A 25664-nucleotide genomic window follows, 5' to 3' on the forward strand; every position below is an offset into this window, starting at 1 on the left:
CTGGCTGGGCTCTGTGGCAGGTTATAGCTGGCTGGGCTCTGTGGCAGGTTATAGCTGGCTGGCCTCTGTGGCAGGTTATAGCTGGCTGGCCTCTGTGGCAGGTTATAGCTGGCTGGCCTCTGTGGCAGGCTCTGCTCCAGGCTTGGCTGGCTGGGCTCTGTGTCAGGTTATAGCTAGCTGGCCTCTGTGTCAGGTTATAGCTGGCTGGTCTCTGTGGCAGGTTATAGCTGGCTGGCCTCTGTGGCAGGAGAGCTGGCTGGGCTCTGTGGCAGGTTATAGCTGGCTAGCCTCTGTGGCAGGTTATAGCTGGCTGGCCTCTGAGGCAGTAGAGCTGGGTGGGCTCTGTGGCAGGTTATAGCTGGCTGGCCTCTGTGGCAGGTTATAGCTGGCTGGCCTCTGTGGCAGGAGAGCTGGCTGGGCTCTGTGGCAGGTTATAGCTGGCTGGCCTCTGTGGCAGGAGAGCTGGCTGGCCTCTGTGGCAGGTTATAGCTGGCTGGCCTCTGTGGCAGGTTATAGCTGGCTGGCCTCTGTGGCAGGTTATAGCTGGCTGGCCTCTGTGGCAGGTTATAGCTGGCTGGGCTCTGTGGCAGGTTATAGCTGGCTGGCCTCTGTGGCAGGCTCCGCTCAAGGCTTGACTGGCTGGGCCCTGTGGCAGGTTATAGCTGGCTGGCTTCTGTGGCAGGCTCCGCTCCAGGCTTGGCTGGCTGGGCTCTGTGGCAGGTTATAGCTGGCTGGCCTTTGTGGCAGGCTTGGCTGGCTGGGCTCTGTGGCAGGCTATAGCTGACTCCAATCTCTGGCTCCTTTGTTCTTCTGTCTTGGCAGGGTGTGGTGTCTCTGGCTGGCAGAATGGCTGGAAATGAGTGAAGGCTTCAATGGCATTGCTTTATATATAGTCCTGGGCCCTTCAGGCTTTTTCGCCGCAGACAAAAAACGTCACAGTAGACGTTTTTTCCAGACGCCGGAATCAAGTCGACGCCGGATCCGGCATCAAAGTGGAAGCAACACTGGGCCATCCGGCGCAATCCGGCGACAATACAATTCGAAGGGGGAAAAGCCGGATCCGGTTTTTATTTTTTCCAGTTCCGGTTTTTCTCCCAAGAGTCGGGTTTAGCCTGAAACAAAAAACCTGATGTGTGAAAGCAGCCTTAAGGTACCGTCACACATAACGATATCGTTAACGATGTCGTTGCTTTTTATGACGTAGCAATGATATCGTTAACGAAATCGTTATGTGTGACAGCGACCAACGATCATGCCCCTGCTGGGAGATCGTTGGTCGCTGGGGAAAGTCCAGCACTTTATTTTGTCGCTGGATCTCCCGCTGACATCGCTGAATCGGCGTGTGTGACGCCGATTCAGCGATGTCTTCACTGGTAACCAGGGTAAATATCGGGTTACTAAGCGCAGGGCCGCGCTTAGTAACCCGATGTTTACCCTGGTTACCGTTGTAAATGTAAAAAAAAAAAACACTACATACTTACATTCCCGGTGTCTGGTCATGTCCCTCGCCTTCAGCTTCCCGCACTGGCTGGTGAGCGCCGGCCAGCCGTAAAGTACAGCACAGCAGTGACGTCACCGCTGTACTTTACGGCCGGTGCTCAGTCAATGCGGGAAGCTGACGGCGAGGGACATGACCAGACACCGGGAATGTAAGCATGTAGTGTTTTTTTTTTACATTTACAACGGTAACCAGGGTAAACATCGGGTTACTAAGTGCGGCCCTGCGCTTAGTAACCCAATATTTACCCTGGTTACCCGGGGACTTCGGGATCGTTGGTCGCTGGAGAGCTGTCTGTGTGACAGCTCTCCAGCGACCAAACAGCGATGCTGCAGCGATCGACATCGTTGTCGGTATCACTGCAGCGTCGCTTAATGTGACGGTACCTTAACACACAAGGTGCTACAAACTAATTGAATGTGAGGTGTTCCCTACTGTATGACACTAGGAAAATATGGCGTGCTGTATCGCATTAGTCACAGAAGAAAGAATTGTTTTAGTGTGGATGAGACCTGTTTGTGAAAGAAGATATGCTGCAAACAATTTGAATGTGAGATGTCCCCTACTGTATGACACTAGGAACAGAAGAATTTTTTGTGGCCTCTGTATCAGGCCTCTATAACACAATAGATGCTACAAACTATTTGAACGTCAGGTTCCCTACTGTGTGACATAAGGAACAGAAGAATTTTTTGGTGGTCTCTGGATCAGGCCTCTATAATGCACTAGATGTACATGAAACAGAAGGCTGTTTCACATTTAGGTAGTGAAAAAAATATTATTTAGAATGCTATACTTGTGCATGGAACACAATAGAAGCAGTGCACAACACATTTGTAGGACATGTGCCCTGCTGGCTTTGTCGATGGCTCAAAAAAAATGCTGGAAGGTAAATTTAACAGTCAAACTGGACACTAGCTACCTACACTATCTGACTGACATACAACCGCCTAGCTAACCAGCTAAAGTCTTGCTGCTAACAGTGCCAGCGTCAGGAGCAGCCTCTCTGTGCTTTTACAGTGTCAAAATGGCGCTAAAACAAGATGACCGTGCTTTATATGGAGAGGGGTATGTGATTTCATCAGCCAAGGACACAAACTGTGGTGTCAGTATATTGTGGATGTTTCCTGCGCTCTGATTGGCTAGCCTCAATGTGCAAACATAAAGTTATGGAGAAGCTAAAAATTACTGTTTACAAAAGCGCCGCGCTTCTAAGCTCTGCAAACAACCTCCCCTCATCATGCCAAATGCTCATGATACACCACCATTATCATTGCTAAAGTGCTGAAAATACTTTTGTGGCAACGCAAATATTTTCCCACACTTTTAACAGAATGTTACCGATTTTTCCTGATTCTATAAAATTTTGCTGGTGTTTCTGATCATGAATCCGAATGTGCCATAATTGTGTCGAATTTATGTTTAGCGATCGTTTTCCAAACAAATTCGCTCACCACTAGTGTTGAGCATTCCGTTACCGCAAGTATCGGGTATCGGCCGATACTTGCGGTATCGGAATTCCGATACCGAGATCCGATACTTTTGTGGTATTGGGTATCGGTATCGGATCAATAGGGATGTGTAAAATAAAGAATTAAAATAAAAAATATTGATATGCTCACCTCTCCGGCGGCCCCTGGACATCACGCTGGTAACCGGCCGCCTTCTTTGTTTAAAATGAGCGCCTTTAGGACCTGAGAATGACGTCGCGGCTTCTGATTGGTCGCGTGCCGCCCATGTGACCGCCACGCGACCAATCAGAAGCCGCGACGTCATTCTCATTCACAAAACTCCTAATTCTAGGAATTAAGGACCTGCGAATGACGTCGCGGCTTCTGATGGGGCACGCGACCAATCAGAAGCCGCGACGTCATTCGCAGGTCCTAAAGGCGCTCATTTTAAACAAAGAAGCCGGCCGGTTACCAGCGTGATGTCCAGGGGCCGCCGGAGAGGTGAGCATATCAATATTTTTTATTTTAATTCTTTATTTTACACCTCACTATGGATCCCAGGGCCTGAAGGAGAGTTTCCTTTCCTTCAGACCCTGGGAACCATCAGGATACATTCCGATACTTGATGTCCCATTGACTTGTATTGGTATCGGATATCGGTATCGGCGATATCCGATATTTTTCGGGTATCGGCCGATACTATCCGATACTGATACTTTCAAGTATCGGACGGTATCGCTCAACACTACTCACCACTACTGATGATAGTGCACAATAATGCCAAGGACATAGGGCAGGTGCAACTATGCCTGTTGCTGGAGCACAAGAAAAACACCCATCCATGACACATAAGTTCCTGTCCCACTTTGCAGGGAGGCACGGTACACCACTTTTGAAGCCAGAGCAGTGTGAACAGGTGGTCGGTTGGATAGTAGATAAAGTTTGGATCCCTTAATCCTCATCCTGATTCTCCTTCCTCTCACTATGTTGAGTCCCAGGAGACTAGTGATCCAACACTAGGACACTCCATAGAGTTCTTTACCACAACATTTCTTGACTGTGGCCTCTCAACCTGCATGATCCAAGAGGGACTGGATGACATGCTGCTTAGTGATGAACAAGACTTAGAGCAGTCACGGCCACAAGAACATGATGGTGGGGACCAACAAATTATGGATAAGAAGGAGGAAAATGATGATGATGTTGCATAGTTTGGTCGCAGAAGAAACTTGTGAGAGTAGATTATATGGGGTAATTCAACTTTTATCTACACAGAACATGAGGTACATGCATCAGCTTCTTAATAGAGCATAACAGGAAGTCTAAAACACCTTTTACCAGAGATAAAGTGAAACCAAAGTATATGCATTACATTCAACTAAGCATATAATGGTAACAACATCACCATCTACTGTCCGGAAAGTGTAAACTCCTCCTGCACACAAATAAGTCTGTATCTGGTGCATATCTGCCAACAGATGAGACACAGTTGCAACTAAGTTGTTGTTGTCAAGCCACGAAGTCAGGAAGACCAGGGTGTGGTGGTGGAAGATGAGGTGGTGGATGACAAAGTCACCGATCCAACCTGGGAAGGTGGCATGCAGAGCGAGGTTAGCAGTGCTGAGGGGGAGAGATTGGCTGCACCGAAACAGACAGGAAAGAGCAGTGGGGTGACTAGAGGGAGAAGGCGAGCAACTGTTCCGCATAGACACTCCTGAATTTCTTGTCAAAGAGGTAGGTGTGGGACTGAGAGTTCTGAGATGCACAAAATGGCTATTTGCAAACTGTGCCATGCCAAGATCAGCAGGGGCCTGACCACTAAGAACCAACCCACCACCAGCATTATCAGGCACATGTCATCTAAGCACCAGACTTAGTGGGCCGAACGCCTGGGTCCACGATTGGTGCCATTAGGTGATACCACTGCCTCTTCCCCTGTGGTAGGTGCTTTCCAATTCCCTGTCAAAAACACTGGTGCAGACACCTCCTGTGCTGCGCCTATCCTTGCCCATTCTGACTTACCAGCATCAGGCACTTGTCCCACCACAGCATTCAGCTGTCCCTTTGCCAGGCCTTGGAACAAAATGAGATTTCCCAGACACCCACCCACAGGCCCAAATGCTAAATGGGCACAGTTCCAGGCTGCTTGCCATGGAAATGTTGCCATTTAGGCTAGTAGATATGGAAGATTTCCACTGACTCATGGCTCTGTCCCGAGCCACCACTTTCTCCCGGCGAGTGCACCAGCATGTGTCCAGGGAAATGACCCGTGCCCTTACCAAAGCACTTACTAGCTTTGTCCGCTTAACAACAGACATGTGGACAAGTGGAAAAACGCTTGTGGCCAGGGAGGCTACATTTCCTTAACCCCAAGACACAAAAGAGAATAGTAAAACCAAAAACACTCAGTTTGAAAAAATGTTGCAGTAATCCGCAAGTGCTAGTAAAAGATGTAAAAAACAGGGTATTTGGTTGATACGTTTTTTGCAAAAAATGTATACTAAGCTGCTCTACCAATCTTCACGGTATACCCTTATCAAAGCAGTCCTAACTAATGTATGCAATCCCTATCTGATGTATTTAAAAACCTGATCATCTGTATATAACCTGTGTGAACAGGGTTCAGAGAGGAAAAATCCATGTGTGCATACAGGGTAGAACAGCTTTTGTGCAGATAGCCCAAGAGGAGTGGTGGAACTCCCCAGTCTTGTAGACACAAGAGAACAATTATGGAAACAGGAACACATGGGCTACTTGCACAGTGAACAAGTCTGTATGATCATGTTCACACACCACCAAGAAACCTGAAGACACAAAAGAGAATAGTAAAACCAAAAACACTCAGTTTGAAAAAATGTTGCAGTAATCCGCAAGTGCTAGTAAAAGATGTAAAAAACAGGGTATTTGGTTGATATGTTTTTTGCAAAAAATGTATACTAAGCTGCTCTACCAATCTTCACGGTATACCCTTATCAGAGCAGTCCTAACTAATGTATGCAATCCCTATCTGATGTATTTAAAAACCTGATCATCTGTATATTGTTGTGAATTCTGTGGCTGAATTCACTCCTGTGGTCACAAGTGGTACTGCAGCTTCTGAGCTTCCTCCCTCAGGTGTTCTGGTGAGCTCGTTAACTGCTTCATTACTTAACTCCGCCTGATGCTGCTATCCTTGCTCCTTGTCAATGTTTCAGTGTTGGATCTGAGCTTCTCCTGATTGTTCCTGTGACCTGCTGCTCTGTATAGCTAAGTGCTTTTTGCTTTTTTGTTGCTTTTTTTCTGTCCAGCTTGTCTTTTGTTTTGCTGGAAGCTCTGAGACGCAAAGGGTGTACCGCCATGCCGTTAGTTCAGCACGGTGGGTTTTTTTTGCCCCCTTTGCGTGGTTTTGCTTTAGGGTTTTTTGTAGACTGCAAAGTTCGCTTTACTGTCCTCGCTCTGTCCTAGAATATCGGGCCCCACTTTGCTGAATCTATTTCATCCCTACGTTTTGTCTTTTCATCTTACTCACAGTCATTATATGTGGGGGGCTGCCTTTTCCTTTGGGGAATTTCTCTGGGGCAAGTCAGGCCTATTTTTCTATCTTCAGGCTAGCTAGTTTCTTAGGCTGTGCCGAGTTGCCTAGGTAGTTGTTAGGCGCAATCCACAGCCACTTTTAGTTGTGTTTAGGATAGGATCAGGTGTGCAGTCTACAGAGTTTCCACGTCTCAGAGCTCGTTCTTGTATTTTTGGGTATTTGTCAGATCACTGTGTGCGCTCTGATCGCTAAGCACACTGTGTTTCTGGATTGCCTTCATAACACCTGTCATTAGCACACATAACAGTACAAGGAGCCAAACTAATGATTCTCAATAGAGGGAAAGAAAAAGTTCTGACATCATTTTTTTTTTTTTTTTTTTTCTGCTCTGTGTTCACTTTTTTTTTTTCCCCTAGACATTTGGGTGATTCTGGACACAGGTGTGGACATGGATATTCAGGGTCTGTGCTCTTCAATGGATAATCTCGTTATAAATGTACAAAAAATTCAAGATACTATTGATCAGAAATCTATGTTAGAACCAAGAATTCCTATTCCTGATTTGTTTTTTGGAGATAGAACTAAGTTTCTAAGTTTCAAAAATAATTGTAAGCTATTTCTGGCCTTGAAACCTCATTCTTCTGGTAATCCTATTCAACAGGTTTTGATTATTATTTCTTTTTTGCGCGGCGACCCTCAAGACTGGGCATTTTCTCTTGCGCCAGGAGACCCTGCATTGAGTAGTGTCGATGCGTTTTTCCTGGCACTCGGATTGCTGTACGATGAGCCTAATTCAGTGGATCAGGCTGAGAAAAATTTGCTGGCTTTGTGCCAGGGTCAGGATGATATAGAAGTATATTGTCAGAAATTTAGGAAATGGTCAGTACTCACTCAGTGGAATGAATCTGCGCTGGCAGCTTTGTTCAGAAAGGGTCTCTCTGAGGCTCTTAAGGATGTCATGGTGGGATTTCCTATGCCTGCTGGTTTGAATGAGTCTTTGTCTTTGGCCATTCAGATCGGTCGACGCCTGCGCGAGCGTAAATCTGTGCACCATTTGGCGGTACTGCCTGAGGTTAAACCTGAGCCTATGCAGTGCGATAGGACTATGACTAGAGTTGAACGGCAGGAATACAGACGTCTGAATGGTCTGTGTTTCTACTGTGGTGATTCCACTCATGCTATTTCTGATTGTCCTAAGCGCACCAAGCGGTCCGCTAGGTCTGCCGTCATTGGTACTGTACAGTCCAAATTCCTTCTGTCCATTACCTTGATATGCTCTTTGTCGTCGTTTTCTGTCATGGCGTTTGTGGATTCGGGCGCTGCCCTGAATCTGATGGATTTGGATTATGCTAAACGTTGTGGGTTTTTCTTGGAGCCTTTGCGGTGTCCTATTCCATTGAGAGGAATTGATGCTACACCTTTGGCCAAGAATAAACCTCAATACTGGGCCCAGCTGACCATGTGCATGGCTCCTGCACATCAGGAAGTTATTCGCTTTCTGGTGTTGCATAATCTGCATGATGTGGTCGTGTTGGGGTTGCCATGGCTACAAACCCATAATCCAGTATTGGATTGGAATTCCATGTCGGTATCCAGCTGGGGTTGTCAGGGGGTACATGGTGATGTTCCATTTTTGTCGATTTCGTCATCCACCCCTTCTGAGGTCCCAGAGTTCTTGTCTGATTATCAGGATGTATTTGAAGAGCCCAAGTCCGATGCTCTACCTCCGCATAGGGATTGTGATTGTGCTATCAATTTGATTCCTGGTAGTAAATTCCCTAAAGGTCGATTATTTAATTTATCCGTGCCCGAACACGCCGCTATGCGCAGTTATGTGAAGGAATCCCTGGAGAAGGGACATATTCGCCCATCGTCATCACCACTGGGAGCAGGGTTCTTCTTTGTAGCCAAGAAGGATGGTTCGCTGAGACCATGTATTGATTACCGCCTTCTTAATAAGATCACTGTTAAATTTCAGTATCCCTTGCCATTGTTATCTGACTTGTTTGCTCGGATTAAGGGGGCTAGTTGGTTCACTAAGATAGATCTTCGTGGTGCGTATAATCTGGTGAGAATCAGGCAAGGAGATGAATGGAAAACTGCATTCAATACGCCCGAGGGTCATTTTGAGTATCTAGTGATGCCGTTCGGACTTGCCAATGCTCCATCTGTGTTTCAGTCTTTTATGCATGACATCTTCCGTGAGTATCTGGATAAATTCCTGATTGTTTACTTGGATGACATTTTGATCTTCTCAGATGATTGGGAGTCTCATGTGAAGCAGGTCAGAATGGTTTTTCAGGTCCTGCGTGCTAACTCTTTGTTTGTGAAGGGATCAAAGTGTCTCTTCGGTGTGCAGAAAGTTTCATTTTTGGGGTTCATCTTTACCCCTTCTACTATCGAGATGGATCCAGTTAAGGTCCAAGCCATCCAGGATTGGATTCAGCCGACATCTCTGAAAAGTCTGCAAAAGTTCCTGGGCTTTGCTAATTTTTATCGTCGCTTCATCTGTAATTTTTCTAGCATTGCCAAACCATTGACCGATTTGACCAAGAAGGGTGCTGATTTGGTTAATTGGTCTTCTGCTGCTGTGGAAGCTTTTCAGGAGTTGAAGCGTCGTTTTTGTTCTGCCCCTGTGTTGTGTCAGCCAGATGTTTCTCTTCCGTTCCAGGTCGAGGTTGATGCTTCTGAGATTGGAGCAGGGGCGGTTTTGTCACAGAGAGGTTCTGATTGCTCAGTGATGAAACCATGTGCTTTCTTTTCCAGGAAGTTTTCGCCCGCTGAGCGTAATTATGATGTGGGCAATCGAGAGTTGCTGGCCATGAAGTGGGCATTCGAGGAGTGGCGTTATTGGCTTGAAGGAGCTAAGCATCGCGTGGTGGTATTGACTGATCATAAGAACTTGACTTATCTCGAGTCTGCCAAGCGCTTGAATCCTAGACAGGCCCGTTGGTCGTTATTTTTTGCCCGCTTCGACTTTGTGATTTCGTACCTTCCGGGCTCTAAAAATGTGAAGGCGGATGCTCTGTCTAGGAGTTTTGTGCCCGACTCTCCGGGTTTATCTGAGCCAGCGGGTATCCTCAAGGAAGGAGTCATTGTGTCTGCCATCTCCCCTGATTTGCGGCGGGTGCTGCAAAAATTTCAGGCGAATAAACCTGATCGTTGTCCAGCAGAGAAACTGTTCGTCCCTGATAGGTGGACTAATAAACTTATCTCTGAACTTCATTGTTCGGTGTTGGCTGGCCATCCTGGAATCTTTGGTACCAGAGAGTTAGTGGCTAGATCCTTCTGGTGGCCATCTCTGTCACGGGATGTACGTACTTTTGTGCAGTCCTGTGGGATTTGTGCTAGGGCTAAGCCCTGCTGTTCTCGTGCCAGTGGGTTGCTTTTGCCCTTGCCGGTCCCAAAGAGGCCTTGGACACATATTTCGATGGATTTCATTTCTGACCTTCCCGTTTCTCAAAAGATGTCAGTCATTTGGGTGGTCTGTGATCGCTTTTCTAAAATGGTCCATCTGGTGCCCTTGGCTAAATTGCCTTCCTCCTCTGATTTGGTACCTTTGTTCTTTCAGCATGTGGTTCGGTTGCATGGCATTCCTGAGAATATTGTTTCTGACAGAGGTTCCCAGTTTGTTTCAAGGTTTTGGCGAGCCTTTTGTGGTAGGATGGGCATTGACATATCCTTTTCCTCGGCTTTCCATCCTCAGACTAATGGCCAGACCGAACGAACCAATCAGACCTTGGAAACATATCTGAGATGTTTTGTTTCTGCAGACCAGGATGATTGGGTGTCCTTTTTGCCTTTGGCTGAGTTCGCCCTTAATAATCGGGCCAGCTCGGCTACCTTGGTTTCTCCATTTTTTTGCAATTCTGGGTTCCATCCTCGTCTCTCTTCAGGACAGGTTGAGTCTTCGGACTGTCCTGGTGTGGATTCTGTGGTGGATAGGTTGCAGCAGATCTGGACTCAGGTAGTGGACAATTTGATCTTGTCCCAGGAGAAAGCTCAACTTTTCGCTAATCGCAGACGCCGTGTGGGTCCCCGACTTCGTGTTGGGGATCTGGTTTGGTTATCTTCTCGTCATATTCCTATGAAGGTTTCCTCTCCTAAATTTAAACCTCGTTTTTATTGGTCCGTATAGGATTTCTGAGGTTCTCAATCCTGTGTCTTTTCGTTTGACCCTCCCAGACTCCTTTTCCATACATAATGTATTCCATAGGTCGTTGTTGCGGAGATACGTGGCACCTATGGTTCCATCTGTTGAGCCTCCTGCCCCGGTTTTGGTGGAGGGGGAATTGGAGTATATTGTGGAGAAGATTTTGGATTCTCGTATTTCTAGACGGAAACTCCAGTATCTGGTTAAATGGAAGGGTTATGCTCAGGAAGATAATTCCTGGGTTTTTGCCTCTGATGTTCATGCTTCCGATCTTGTTCGTGCCTTTCATGCGGCTCATCCTGGTCGGCCTGGGGGCTCTGGTGAGGGTTTGGTGACCCCTCCTCAAGGGGGGGGTACTGTTGTGAATTCTGTGGCTGAATTCACTCCTGTGGTCACAAGTGGTACTGCAGCTTCTGAGCTTCCTCCCTCAGGTGTTCTGGTGAGCTCGTTAACTGCTTCATTACTTAACTCCGCCTGATGCTGCTATCCTTGCTCCTTGTCAATGTTTCAGTGTTGGATCTGAGCTTCTCCTGATTGTTCCTGTGACCTGCTGCTCTGTATAGCTAAGTGCTTTTTGCTTTTCTGTTGCTTTTTTTCTGTCCAGCTTGTCTTTTGTTTTGCTGGAAGCTCTGAGACGCAAAGGGTGTACCGCCGTGCCGTTAGTTCGGCACGGTGGTTTTTTTTTGCCCCCCTTTGCGTGGTTTTGCTTTAGGGTTTTTTGTAGACTGCAAAGTTCGCTTTACTGTCCTCGCTCTGTCCTAGAATATCGGGCCCCACTTTGCTGAATCTATTTCATCCCTACGTTTTGTCTTTTCATCTTACTCACAGTCATTATATGTGGGGGGCTGCCTTTTCCTTTGGGGAATTTCTCTGGGGCAAGTCAGGCCTATTTTCCTATCTTCAGGCTAGCTAGTTTCTTAGGCTGTGCCGAGTTGCCTAGGTAGTTGTTAGGCACAATCCACAGCCGCTTTTAGTTGTGTTTAGGATAGGATCAGGTGTGCAGTCTACAGAGTTTCCACGTCTCAGAGCTCGTTCTTGTATTTTTGGGTATTTGTCAGATCACTGTGTGCGCTCTGATCGCTAAGCACACTGTGTTTCTGGATTGCCTTCATAACACCTGTCATTAGCACACATAACAGTATATAACCTGTGTGAACAGGGTTCAGAGAGGAAAAATCCATGTGTGCATACAGGGTAGAACAGCTTTTGTGCAGATAGCCCAAGAGGAGTGGTGGAACTCCCCAGTCTTGTAGACATGAGAGAACAATTATGGAAACAGGAACACATGGGCTACTTGCACAGTGAACAAGTCTGTATGATCATGTTCACACACCACCAAGAAACCTTAAGACACAAAAGAGAATAGTAAAACCAAAAACACTCAGTTGAAAAAATGTTGCAGTAATCTGCAAGTGCTAGTAAAAGATGTAAAAAACAGGGTATTTGGTTGATACGTTTTTTGCAAAAAATGTATACTAAGCTGCTCTACCAATCTTCACGGTATACCCTTATCAGAGCAGTCCTAACTAATGTATGCAATCCCTATCTGATGTATTTAAAAACCTGATCATCTGTATATAACCTGTGTGAACAGGGTTCAGAGAGGAAAAATCCATGTGTGCATACAGGGTAGAACAGCTTTTGTGCAGATAGCCCAAGAGGAGTGGTGGAACTCCCCAGTCTTGTAGACACAAGAGAACAATTATGGAAACAGGAACACATGGGCTACTTGCACAGTGAACAAGTCTGTATGATCATGTTCACACACCACCAAGAAACCTGAAGACACAAAAGAGAATAGTAAAACCAAAAACACTCAGTTTGAAAAAATGTTGCAGTAATCCGCAAGTGCTAGTAAAAGATGTAAAAAACAGGGTATTTGGTTGATACGTTTTTTGCAAAAAATGTATACTAAGCTGCTCTACCAATCTTCACGGTATACCCTTATCAGAGCAGTCCTAACTAATGTATGCAATCCCTATCTGATGTATTTAAAAACCTGATCATCTGTATATAACCTGTGTGAACAGGGTTCAGAGAGGAAAAATCCATGTGTGCATACAGGGTAGAACAGCTTTTGTGCAGATAGCCCAAGAGGAGTGGTGGAACTCCCCAGTCTTGTAGACACGAGAGAACAATTATGGAAACAGGAACACATGGGCTACTTGCACAGTGAACAAGTCTGTATGATCATGTTCACACACCACCAAGAAACCTGAAGACACAAAAGAGAATAGTAAAACCAAAAACACTCAGTTTGAAAAAATGTTGCAGTAATCCGCAAGTGCTCGTAAAAGATGTAAAAAACAGGGTATTTGGTTGATACGTTTTTTGCAAAAAATGTATACTAAGCTGCTCTACCAATCTTCACGGTATACCCTTATCAGAGCAGTCCTAACTAATGTATGCAATCCCTATCTGATGTATTTAAAAACCTGATCATCTGTATATAACCTGTGTGAACAGGGTTCAGAGAGGAAAAATCCATGTGTGCATACAGGGTAGAACAGCTTTTGTGCAGATAGCCCAAGAGGAGTGGTGGAACTCCCCAGTCTTGTAGACACAAGACTTTCCTTAACCCCTTAGTGACAGAGCAAATTTGGTACTTAATGACCAAGCCAATTTTTACAATTCTGACCACTGTCAATTTATGAGGTTATAACTCGGGAACGCTTCAACAGATCCTGCTGATTCTGAGATTGTTTTTTGGTGACATATTGTACTTCATGTTAGTGGTAACATGTATTCGATATTACTTGCATTTATTTATTAAAAAACGGAAATACGGCGAAAATTTTGCAATTTTCAAAATTTGAATTTTTATGCCCTTACATCAGAGAGATACAGTAAGGGCCAGAAATATTTGGACAGTGACACAATTTTCGCGAGTTGGGCTCTGCATGCCACCACATTGGATTTGAAATGAAACCTCTACAACAGAATTCAAGTGCAGATTGTATCATTTAATTTGAAGGGTTGAACAAAAATATCTGATAGAAAATGTAGGAATTGTACACATTTCTTTACAAACACTCCACATTTTAGGAGGTCAAAAGTAATTGGACAAATAAACATAACCCAAACAAAATATTTTTATTTTCAATATTTTGTTGCAAATCCTTTGGAGGCAATCACTGCCTTAAGTCTGGAACCCATGGACATCACCAAACGCTGGGTTTCCTCCTTCTTAATGCTTTGCCAGGCCTTTACAGCCGCAGCCTTCAGGTCTTGCTTGTTTGTGGGTCTTTCCGTCTTAAGTCTGGATTTGAGCAAGTGAAATGCATGCTCAATTGGGTTTAGATCTGGAGATTGACTTGGCCATTGCAGAATGTTCCACTTTTTGGCACTCATGAACTCCTGGGTAGCTTTGGATGTATGCTTGGGATCATTGTCCATCTGTACTATGAAGCGCCGTCCAATCAACTTTGCAGCATTTGGCTGAATCTGGGCTGAAAGTATATCCCGGTACACTTCAGAATTCATCCGGCTACTCTTGTCTGCTCTTATGTCATCAATAAACACAAGTGACCCAGTGCCATTGAAAGCCATGCATGCCCATGCCATCACGTTGCCTCCACCATGTTTTACAGAGGATGTGGTGTGCCTTGGATCATGTGCCGTTCCCTTTCTTCTCCAAACTTTTTTCTTCCCATCATTCTGGTATAGGTTGATCTTTGTCTCATCTGTCCATAGAATACTTTTCCAGAACTGAGCTGGCTTCTTGAGGTGTTTTTCTGCAAATTTAACTCTGGCCTATCTATTTTTGGTATTGATGAATCTAGATGTGAACCCTTTGTATTTACTGTCATGGAGTCTTCTCTTTACTGTTGACTTAGAGACAGATACACCTACTTCACTGAGAGTGTTCTGGACTTCAGTTGATGTTGTGAACGGGTTCTTGTTCACCAAATTAAGTATGCGGCGATCATCCACCACTGTTGTCATCCGTGGACGCCCAGGCCTTTTTGAGTTCCCAAGCTCACCAGTCAATTCCTTTTTTCTCAGAATGTACCCAACTGTTGATTTTGCTACTCCAAGCATGTCTGCTATCTCTCTGATGGATTTTTTCTTTTTTTTCAGCCTCAGGATGTTCTGCTTCACCTCAATTGAGAGTTCCTTTGACCGCATGTTGTCTGCTCACAGCAACAGCTTCCAAATGCAAAACCACACACCTGGAATCCACCCCTCACCTTTTAACTACTTCATTGATTACAGGTTAACGAGGGAGACGCCTTCAGAGTTAATTGCAGCCCTTAGCCCCTTTCTGACATCGGACGTACTATCCCGTCCATGTGGGGTGGGCCCCTATGACCATGGACGGGATAGTACGTCCAGCGAGATCGGCGGCGCTCACGGGGGGAGCGCCGCCGATCGCGGCCGGGTGTCAGCTGCCTATAGCAGCTGACATCCGGCACTATGTGCCAGGAGCGGTCACGGACCGCCCCCGGCACATTAACCCCTGGCACACCGCGATCAAAGATGATCACGATGTGCCGGCGGTGCAGGGAAGCACCGCGCAGGGAGGGGGCTCCCTGCGGGCTTCCCTGAGCCCCTCGCAGCAACGCGATGTGATCGCGTTGCTGCGAGGGTCTTACCTCCCTCCCTCCCTGCTCGAGCCCCGGATCCAAGATGGCCGCGGATCCGGGTCCTGCAGGGAGGGAGGTGGCTTCACAGAGCCTGCTCAGAGCAGGCACTGTGAATGCTGCAGCGCTGCATGTCAGATCAGTGATCTGACAGAGTGCTGTGCAAACTGTCAGATCACTGATCTGTGATGTCCCCCCCTGGGACAAAGTAAAAAAGTTAAAAAAAAAAAATTCAAATGTGTAAAAAAAAATAAAAAAAAATATTCCAAAATAATGAAAAAAAAAAAAATATTATTCCCATAAATACATTTCTTTATCTAAATAAAAAAAACAAAACAATAAAAGTACACATATTTAGTATCGCCGCGTCCGTAACAGCCCGACCTATAAAACTGGCCACTAGTTAACCCCTTCAGTAAACACCGTAAGAAAAAAAAAAAAACGAGGCAAAAAACAACGCTTTATTATCATACCGCCGAATAAAAAGTGGAATAACACGCGATCAAAAAGACAGATATAAATAACCATGGTACCGCTGAAAACGTCATCTTGTCCCGCAAAAAATGAGCCACCATACAGCATTATCAGCAAAAAAATGAAAAAGTTATAGTCCTGAGAATAAAGCGATGCAAAAATAATTATTTTTTCTATAAAATAGTTTTTATCGTATAAAAGCACCAAAACATAAAAAAAGATATAAATGAGGTGTCGCTGTAATCGTACTGACCCGAAGAATAAAACTGCTTTATCAATTTTACCAAACGCGGAACGGTATAAACGCCTCCCCCAAAAGAAATTCATGAATAGCTGGTTTTTGGTCATTCTGCCTCACAAAAATCGGAATAAAAAGCGATCAAAAAATGTCAGGTGCCCGAAAATGTTACCAATAAAAACGTCAACTCGTCCCGCAAAAAACAAGACCTCACATGACTCTGTGGACCAAAATATAGAAAAATTATAGCTCTCAAAATGTGGTAACGCAAAAAATATTTTTTGCAATAAAAAGCGTCTTTCAGTGTGTGACGGCTGCCAATCATAAAAATCCGCTAAAAAACCTGCTATAAAAGAAAATCAAACCCCCCTTCATCACCCCCTTAGTTAGGGAAAAATTAAAAAAATGTATTTATTTCCATTTTCCCATTAGGGCTAGGGTTAGAGTTAGGGCTAGGGTTAGGGCTAGGGTTAGGGCTAGGGTTAGGGCTAGGGTTAGGGCTATGGTTAGGGCTAGGGCTAGGGTTAGGGTTAGGGTTAGGGCTAGGGTTAGGGCTAGGGTTAGGGTTAGGGCTAGGGTTAGGGTTAGGGTTAGGGTTAGGGCTAGGGTTAGGGCTAGGGTTAGGGTTAGGGTTGGGGCTACAGTTTGGGTTGGGGCTAAAGTTACAGTTAGGGTTTAGATTACATTTACGGTTGGGAATAGGGTTGGGATTAGGGTTAGGGGTGTGTCTGGGTTAGAGGTGTGGTTAGGGTTACTGTTGGGATTAGGGTTAGGGATGTGTTTGGATTAGGGTTTCAGTTATAATTGTGGGGTTTCCACTGTTTAGGCACATCAGGGGCTCTCCAAACGCGACATGGCGTCCGATCTCAATTCCAGCCAATTCTGCGTTGAAAAAGTAAAACAGTGCTTCTTCCCTTCCGAGCTCTCCCGTGTGCCCAAACAGGGGTTTACCCCAACATATGGGGTATCAGCGTACTCAGGACAAATAGGACAACAACTTTTGGGGTCCAATTTCTCCTGTTACCCTTGGGAAAATACAAAACTCGGGGCTAAAACATATTTTATGTGCAAAAAAAAAGGATTTTTTATTTTCACGGCTCTGCGTTATAAACTGTAGTGAAACACTTGGGGGTTCAAAGTTCTCACAACACATCTAGATTAGTTCCCTGGGGGGTCTAGTTTCCAATATGGGGTCACTTGTGGGGGGTTTCTACTGTTTAGGTACATTAGGGGTTCTGCAAACGCAATGTGACGTCTGCAGACCATTCCATCTAAGTCTGCATTCCAAATGACGCTCCTTCCCTTCCGAGCCCTCCCATGCGCTCAAACGGTGGTTTCCCCCAACATACGGGGTATCAGCGTACTCAGGACAAATTGGACAACAACTTTTGGGGTCGAATTTCTCCTCTTACCCTCGGGAAAATACAAAACTGGGGGCTAAAAAATAATTTTGGGGGGAAAGATTTTTTTTTACATTTTCACGGCTCTGCGTTACAAACTGTAGTGAAACACTTGGGGGTTGAAAGCTATCACAACACATCTAGATGAGTTCCTTAGGGGGTCTAGTTTCCAAAATGGTGTCACTTGTGGGAGGTTTCTACTGTTTAGGTACATTAGGGGCTCTGCAAATGCAATGTGACACCTGCAGACCATTCCATCTAAGTCCTCATTCCAAATGGAGCTCCTTCCCTTCCGAGCCCTCCCATGCGCCCAAACAGTGGTTCCCCCCCACATATGGGGTATCAGCGCACTCAGGACAAATTGGACAACAAATTGTGGGGTCGAATTTCTCCTGTTACCCTCGGGAAAATACAAAACTGGGGGCTAAAAAATAATTTTTGTGGGAAAAAATTTTTGTTTTATTTTTACGGCTCTCCATTATAAACTTCTGTGAAGCCCTTGGTGAGTCAAAGCGCTCAGCACACATCTAGATAAGTTCCTAAGGGGGTCTACTTTCCAAAATGGTGTCACTGGTGGGGGGTTTCTACTATTTAGGTACATTAGGGGCTCTGCAAACGCAATGTGACACCTGCAGACCATTCCATCTAAGTCTGCATTCAAATGGCACTCCTTCCCTTCTGAGCCCTCCCATGTGCCCAAACAGTGGTTCCCCCCACATATGGTGTATCATCGCACTCAGGACAAATTGGGCAACAAATTTTGGGGTCCAATTTCTCCTGTTACCCTCAGGAAAATACAAAACTGGGGGCTAAAAAAATAATTTTTGTGGGAAAAAATTTTTGTTTTATTTGTACAGCTCTGCATTATAAACTTCTATGAAGCACTTGGTGGGTCAAAGTGCTCACCACACCTCTAGATAAGTTCCTTAGGGGGTCTACTTTCCAAAATGGTGTCATTTGTGGGGGGTTTCAATGTTTAGGCACATCAGTGGCTCTTCAAACGCAACATGGCGTTCTATCTCAATTCCTGTCAATTTTGCTTTGAAAAGTCAAACGGCGCTCCTTCCCTTCCGAGCTCTCCCATCCGCCCAAACAGTGGTTTACCCCCACATATGGGGTATCAGCGTATTCAGGACAAATTGTACAACAACTTTTGGGGTCCAATTTCTTCTCTTACCCTTGGGAAAATAAAAAATTGGGGGCGAAAAGATAATTTTTGTGAAAAAATATGATTTTTTATTTTTACGGTTCTACATTATAAACTTCTGTGAAGCACTTGGTGGGTCAAAGTGCTCACCACACCTCTAGATAAGTTCCTTAGGTGGTCTACTTTCCAAAATGGTATCACTTGTGGGGGGTTTCAATGTTTAGGCACATCAGTGGCTCTTCAAACGCAACATGGCGTCCCATCTCAATTCCTGTCAATTTTGCATTGAAAAGTCAAACGGCGCTCCTTCCCTTCCGAGCTCTCCCATCCGCCCAAACAGTGGTTTACCCCCACATATGGGCTATCAGCGTACTCAGGACAAATTGTACAACAACTTTTGGGGTCCAATTTCTTCTCTTACCCTTGGGAAAATAAAAAATTGGGGGCGAAAAGATAATTTTTGTGAAAAAATATGATTTTTTATTTTTACGGTTCTACATTATAAACTTCTGTGAAGCACTTGGTGGGTCAAAGTGCTCACCACACCTCTAGATAAGTTCCTTAGGGGGTCTACTTTCAAAAATAGTGTCAATTGTGGGGGGTTTCAATGTTTAGCCACATCAGGGGCTCTCCAAACGAAATATGGCGTCCCATCTCAATTCCAGTCAATTTTGCATTGAAAAGTCAAATGGCACTCCTTCGCTTCCGAGCTCTGCCATGCGCCCAAACAGTGGTTTACCCCCACATGTGGGGTATTGGCATACTCAGGACAAATTGTACAACAATGTTTGGGGTCCATTTTCTCCTGTTACCCTTGGTAAAATAAAACAAATTGGAGCTGAATTAAATTTTTTGTGAAAAAAAGTTAAATGTTCATTTTTATTTAAACATTCAAAAAATTCCTGTGAAGCACCAGAAGGGTTAATAAACTTCTTGAATATGGTTTTGAGCACCTTGAGGGGTGTAGTTTTTAGAATGGTGTCACACTTGGGTATTTTCTATCACATAGACCCCTCAAAATGACTTCAAATGAGATGTGGTCCCTAAAATAAAATGGTGTTGTAGAAATGAGAAATTGCTGGTCAACTTTTAACCCTTATAACTCCCTAACCAAAAAAAATGTTGGTTCCAAAATTGTGCTGATGTAAAGTAGACATGTTGGAAATGTTACTTATTAAGTATTTTGTGTGACATATCTCTGTGATTTAATTGCATAAAAATTCAAAGTTGGAAAATTGCGAAATTTTCATAATTTTCGCCAAATTTCCGTTTTTTTCACAAATAAACGCAGGTACTATCAAAGAATTTTTACCATTGTCATGAAGTACAATATGTCATGAGAAAACAATGTCAGAATCACCAGGATCCATTAAAGCGTTCCAGAGTTATAACCTCATAAAGGGACAGTGGTCAGAATTGTAAAAATTGGCCCGGTCATTAACGTGCAAACCACCCTTGGGGGTAAAGGGGTTAGAGTCCATTGTCCAATTACTTTTGGTCCCTTGAAAAAGAGGACGCTATGCATTACAGAGCTATGATTCCTAAACCCTTTCTCCGATTTGGATGTGGAAACTATCATATTGCAGCTGGGAGTGTGCACTTTCAGCCCATATTATATGTATAATTGTATTTCTGAACATGTTTTTGTAAACAGCTAAAATAACAAAACTTGTGTCACTGTCCAAATATTTCTGGCCCTAACTGTATGTCACACAAAATGGTCAATAAATAACATTTCCCATATGTCTACTTTACATCAGCACAATTTTGGAAAAAAAAAAATTTTTATTAGGGAGTTATAAGGGTTAAAATTTGACCAGCAATTTCTTATTTTTACAGCAAAATTTACAAAACCATTTTTTTAGGGACCACCTCACATTTGAAGTCATTTCTAGGGGTCTATATGGCAGAAAATGCCCAAAAGTGACACCATTCTAAAAACTGCAACCCTTCAGTTGCTGCACAGGAACTGAAGCAATGTGGAAGGAAAAAAATGAACATTTTACTTTTTTTCACAAACATTTTACTTCAGAACCAATTTTTTTTATTTTCACAAGTGTAAAAGGAGAAAAAGAACCACATAATTTGTTGTGCAATTTGTCTGGAGAATGCCGATACCCCATATGTGGGGGGACCACTGTTTGGGTGCACAGCAGAGCTTAGAATGGAAGGAGCGCCATTTGACTTTTTCAACACAGAATTCCCTGCAATTGAGATCGGACACCATGTTGCGTTTGGAGAGCCACTGATGTGCCTAAACAGTAGAAACCCCCCACAAGTGACCCCATTTTGGAAACTAAACCCCCTAAGGAACTTATCTAGGTGTGTGGTCAACACTTTGAACCCCCAAGTGCTTCACACAAGTTTATAACGTAGAGCCGAAAAAATTAAAAATCATTTTTTTTCACAAAAATGATCTTTTCACCCCCAATTTATTTTCCCAAGGGTAGCAAGACAAATTGGACCCCAAAGTTGTTGTGCAATTTGTTCTGAGTATGTTGATACCCCGTATGTGGGGGTAAACCTCTGTTTGGGCACACTGCGGAGCTTGGAAGGGAAGGAGCGCAATTTGAATTTTTAATCTCTTAATTGTGAGAGCGGACGCCATTTTGGGTTTGTAGATGTGCCTAAAAGCAGAAACCCCCCACAAGTGACCCCATTTTGGAAACTAGACCCCCTAAGGAACTTATCTAGGTGTGTGGTCAACACTTTGAACCCCCATGTGCTTCACACAAGTTTATAACGTTGAGCCGAAAAAAAAAAAAATCTTTTTTTTTTCACAAAAATGATCGTTTCACCCCCAATTTTTTATTTTCCCAAGGGTAGCAAGAGAAATTGGTTCACAAAAGTTGTTTTTGTGCAATTTGTCCTGAGTATGTCGATACCCCGTATGTGGAGGTATACCTCTGTTTGGGCGCACTAGGGAGCTCGGAAGGGTAGGAGCGCCGTTTGACTTTTTAATCTCTTAATTGTGAGAGCGGACGCCATTTTGGGTTTGTAGATGTGCCTAACAGCAGAAACCCCCCACAACTGACCCAGTTTTGGAAACTACACGCCTTTTGAGATTTTAATCAGGGGTATATTGAGCAATTTGAACCCACATGTACGACACAGAGTTTGATAACATTAGGTCATCATATTGAAAAAATTCATTTTTTTCCACGAAAATCTTGTTTTAGACCTAAATGTCTCACTTTTTCAGAAATAACATCAAAAAGTGGACCCCACAATTCGTTACCCACTTTATTATGAGCGCAGCGATATCCCATATGTAGTCAAAAACTTCTGTTTGGACAAATGGCAGGGCTTGGACAGAAAGGGGCACAATGTGACAAATTTGGCTTTATTTGAAACTAGCTGAAGAGCCCGGCGTTGCCTGGGCATAGTAAATATCTGTTGTTAGTTATAGCACGTCACTTCTCTTATTTTCCCATCACGCCTCTCATTTTCCCAATCACATCTTTAATTTTCCCCCTCACATCTCTCATTTTCTCCCTCACACCTCTAATTTTCTCCCTCACTCCTCTCATTCCCGCCTAACACTTGTCATTTCGACCTCATATCTGTCATTTTCTGATCACTACACTATTTTCCCTCACTCCTCTCATTTTGCACTCACACCTTTTCATTTTCACCTCACACCTCTCATTTTCACCTAAGTATATACATGTTTGTCATCTCCTATATATAGTATACACCTGTATGTCATCTCCTATATATAGTATATACCTGTATGTCATCTCCCCTGTATATAGTATGTACCTGCTGTGTGTCATCTCCCCTGTATATAGTATATACCTGTATGTCATCTCCTCCTATATATAGTATATACCTGTATGTCATCTCCTCCTATATATAATATATACCTGTATGTCATCTCCTCCTATATATAGTATATACCTGTATGTCATCTCCTCCTATATATAGTATATACCTGTATGTCATCTCCTTCTATATATAGTATATACCTGTATGTCATCTCCTCCTGTATATAGTATATACCTGTGTGTCATCTCCCCTGTATATAGTATATATCTGTATGTCATCTTCTATATATAGCATATACCTGTATGTCATCTCATCCTGTATATAGTATATACCTGTAGGTAATCTGCTCCTGTATATAGTATATACCTGTGTGTCATCTCCTCCTGTATATAGTATATACCTGCATGTCATCTCCTCCTGTATATAGTATGTGCCTGTATGTCATCTCCTCCTCTATATAGTATATACCTGTGTGTCATCTCTCCTGTATATAGTATATATCTGTGTGTCATCTCCCCTGTATATAGTATATACCTGTGTGATCTCCTGTATTAGACCTCGTTCACACGTTATTTGCTCAGTATTTTTACCTCAGTATTTGTAAGATAAATTGGCAGCCTGATCCCCAGCCAACAGGAAGCCCTCCCCCCTGGCAGTATATATTAGCTCACACATACACATAATAGACAGGTCATGTGACTGACAGCTGCCGTATTTCCTATATGGTACATTTGTTGCTCTTGTAGTTTGTCTGCTTATTAATCAGATTTTTATTTTTGAAGGCTAATACCAGACTTGTGTGTGTTTTAGGGCGAGTTTCGTTTGTCAAGTTGTGTGTGTTGAGTTGTGTGTGGCGACATGCATGTAGCGACTTTTGTGAGATGAGTTTTGTGTGGCAACATGCGTGTAGCAACTTTTTGTGTGTCGAGTTGCATGTGACAGGTTAGTGTAGCAAGTTGTGTGCAGCAAGTTTTGCGCATGGCGAGTTTTGCGCGTGGCGAGTTTTATGTCGGGTGCCTTTTGAGTATGTGCAAGTTTTGTGTGAGGCAACTTTTGCATGTGTTGCAAATTTTGTGCATGTGGCAATTTTTCCGCGTGTGCAAGTTTTGCGTGTGGCGAGTTTTCCATGAGGTGAGTTTTGCACTTGTGGCGAGTTTTGCGTGAGCCTAGTTTTTGCATGTGGCGAGTTTTGCACGTGGTGAGTTTTGAGCGGCGACTTTTGTGTTTCGACTTTTATGTGGCGAGGTTGGTGTATGTGTGGTGAAATGTGTGCTGAGGGTGGTGTATGTGTTCAAGCACGTGGTAGTGTGTGGTGCATTTTGTGTGTGTGTTCATATCCCCATGTGTGGTGAGTATCTCATGTCGGGGCCCCACCGTAGCAACTGTACGGTATATACTCTTTGGCGCCATCGCTCTCATTCTTTAAGTCCCAGTTGTTCACATCTGGCAGCTGTCAATTTGCCTCCAACACTTTTCCTTTCACTTTTCCCCATTATGTAGATAGGGGAAAAATAGTTTGGTGAATTGGAAAGCGCGGAGTTAAAATTTCACCTCACAACATAGCCTATGACGCTCTCAGGGTCCAGACGTGTGACTGTGCAAAATTTTGTGGCTGTAGCTGCGACGCCTCCAACACTTTTCATTTCACTTTTTCCCCATTATGTAGATAGGGGAAAAATGGTTTGGTGAATTGGAAAGCTCGGGGTTAAAATTTCACCTCACAACGTAGCCTATGACGCTCTCAGGGTCCAGACGTGTGACTGTGCAAAATTTTGTTTCTGTAGCTGCGACGCCTCCAACACTTTTCCTTTCACTTTTTTCCCCATTATGTAGATAGGGGCAAAATTGTTTGGTGAATTGGAAAGCGCGGGGTTAAAATTTCACCTCACAACGTAGCCTATGACGGTCTCAGGGTCCAGACGTGTGACTGTGCAAAATTCTGTTGCTGTAGCTGCGACGCTTCCAACACTTTTCCTTTCACTTTATCCCCCATTATGTAGATAGGGGCAAAATTGTTTGGTGAATTGGAACGCGCGGGGTTAAAATTTCGCCTCACAACATAGCCTATGACGCTCTCGGGGTCCAGATGTGTGACTGTGCAAAATTTTGTGGCTGTAGCTGCGACGGTGCAGATGCCAATCCCGGACATACACACACACATACACACACACACACACACACACACATTCAGCTTTATATAGTAGATTGAAGATCCAGGACCCATTCAAAGCTTCTAGAGACATTGAGCAAAAAAGAAAATCCTTCCAGGAATTATTACTCACAGAGGGAGGCATGCTCCTAAAACACATTGGCTGACTATAAAATTGGTCTTGCTAACAAAACAGTTGTCCCGCATTTGCGTATATTGTAGCAGGAAGAATAAACTGTACTGGAATGAAGGGCAAAATGTGTAGGAAAATGCAGCCAACTATGTGGCAAAGCGGAGTTTGTTCCAAAGATGAAAGAACACCATCAGGGCTAGAATGGCAGACACTTTCAGAGACTGGTCGTACAACGTCCTTTTAGCTCCATCAATCCCTATATGAGAGAGGAATGTGCCAATAGACGTGGTACACCATAGCAAGCTCCCACCCGCCAAGGTCAGAACCGCTATATGCAGAAAACAACCAGTTCTCTATAGAAAGTATTGTCTGGTACCAGAGGTTCGGCAAGAACCATAAAGTAAAGCCCATAGTGTATAAGTAAGGAACTGTTGCAGAGTGCGTCTTCTTGCAGTCACCGCAGTACTTAGGATAGCTTCAATCAGCAAGATATCTTGAGTAAACAGTATTTACTTCATACTGGATAAACATGAGATACAATTCAGTGTCACACAGTCCGTGCACTGAAGACAACACATTCATGAAGAAAAGCAAAACCGAAAGTAAGAAAACAACCAACCACTGAGAGCTTCCCTCCCCACATTACAGCAAGTATATAACTTTACACACTATCGCCATCTGCTGTCTGGTTAGTATAAAGTCCTCCTTTCACTTATAATAAGTCCCAGTCTGTTGCATATGCCAACACCCTTTCTCAACAGTAAGGACTTATTCAATCAAACCCAACTTTTTTATTAGTCTCTGATGTTTATCAGCATTCAACGCTGTTAGGACTGGCGGAACGCACCAAGACAGATGGTATAGATGCGTTCGCAGTCCGGGGTCCACCGTGCAGGTGAAAACCTGCTGCTAGCAATTAGCAGACTATATGGCGGTACACTAGAGTATACACGCGTGGGTTAACCTCACCCAGCGTGAAAGAAGCAATCCTGTTAAGGCACAGGACCGCGGTACCGCACCTAAAGCGCGAGCAAGTAGTCAGCGAACTCAACCCCAACTGGGATTGAAGTCCGATTAGATCCTTGCTGGCGCAACACCGCAACTGGGTGTGAAATGAAACAGAAGAGCATGCAGTGCCGCACTGACGAACGCCACT

This window comes from Ranitomeya imitator, chromosome 3, assembly GCF_032444005.1.
Source record: "Ranitomeya imitator isolate aRanImi1 chromosome 3, aRanImi1.pri, whole genome shotgun sequence".
In the NCBI taxonomy this organism is placed as follows: Eukaryota; Metazoa; Chordata; class Amphibia; order Anura; family Dendrobatidae; genus Ranitomeya; species Ranitomeya imitator.